The sequence below is a fragment of the Rutilus rutilus genome, assembly GCF_951802725.1.
Source record: "Rutilus rutilus genome assembly, chromosome: 4".
Taxonomy (NCBI): Eukaryota; Metazoa; Chordata; class Actinopteri; order Cypriniformes; family Leuciscidae; genus Rutilus; species Rutilus rutilus.
In genome coordinates, this window is record NC_140212.1 from 800,313 (window position 1) to 801,190 (window position 878).

Consider the following 878-nt stretch of genomic DNA (forward strand, 5'->3'; position numbering starts at 1 on the left):
CAAACGGACAGCTGTTACCACGGAAACCCCATCAGCTCGACATCCAATCAGAGAGCGAGAACAAGGATATCTGACAGACACGCCTCTCTTTCGTGACTGATCGTCTGTTTGTCTTGTGAAGCAGCTCATCAATAATCCAGCCAAATAAAGAAAAGTCTGAGTCAGTTTATAGCGACCACATTCGACAAGCTGGAAATGAGAATAATCTGAAGGAGAGTGTGAATGAAATGAGCTTCAGTGAAGGAGAAATCCTCACATTCTGTTATGATACTTCAGTGGTGTTTTTGGCCTTTTGGAGCTCATATAAAGAGCCAATTAAGTTGTAAAAATGAATGATACGGTAACATTACATTGTATCATTCTTCAAACACTATGGGAACACAGACAGCAACATAGTGTCGGCCCACATCCGGTACACATGTAGACCTACCAGATGTAGGCCGGATCTGGGCCGACACTATGTTGCTGTCTGGGAAAGTTACTTTTGAATGTTCTCTGAACGTTCTGAAACAAGTAGTGACATTTAAAACACGTTAGACGAACATCCAACTGAAAAGTTTCAGGTAAAAACCACAGACTGTAAAAAAAATATGGGCGTAGTGTGCGTGACGTCACCCGTAGTGTTTCTGAAGAGCGTTTCGACAGTAAAAGAAATGCACACAGCGACCCCATTAGATTCAACGGAGAAAAGTGAAGTAAATTAGAAGCACTCACTTCCTGATGGAGGAGCAACTCGTGAGCAACCCGTCTGTCTTCTAGTAGCTGTGCCGAGAGAAATCTGAATCATTCCCTTCCGAAACTTGCAGAGACGGAGAGTGTGAGGAGCTGTCCATGAGCTTGCAGCAACTTTTGCTAAGTATTCTTTATCAATTATTTTG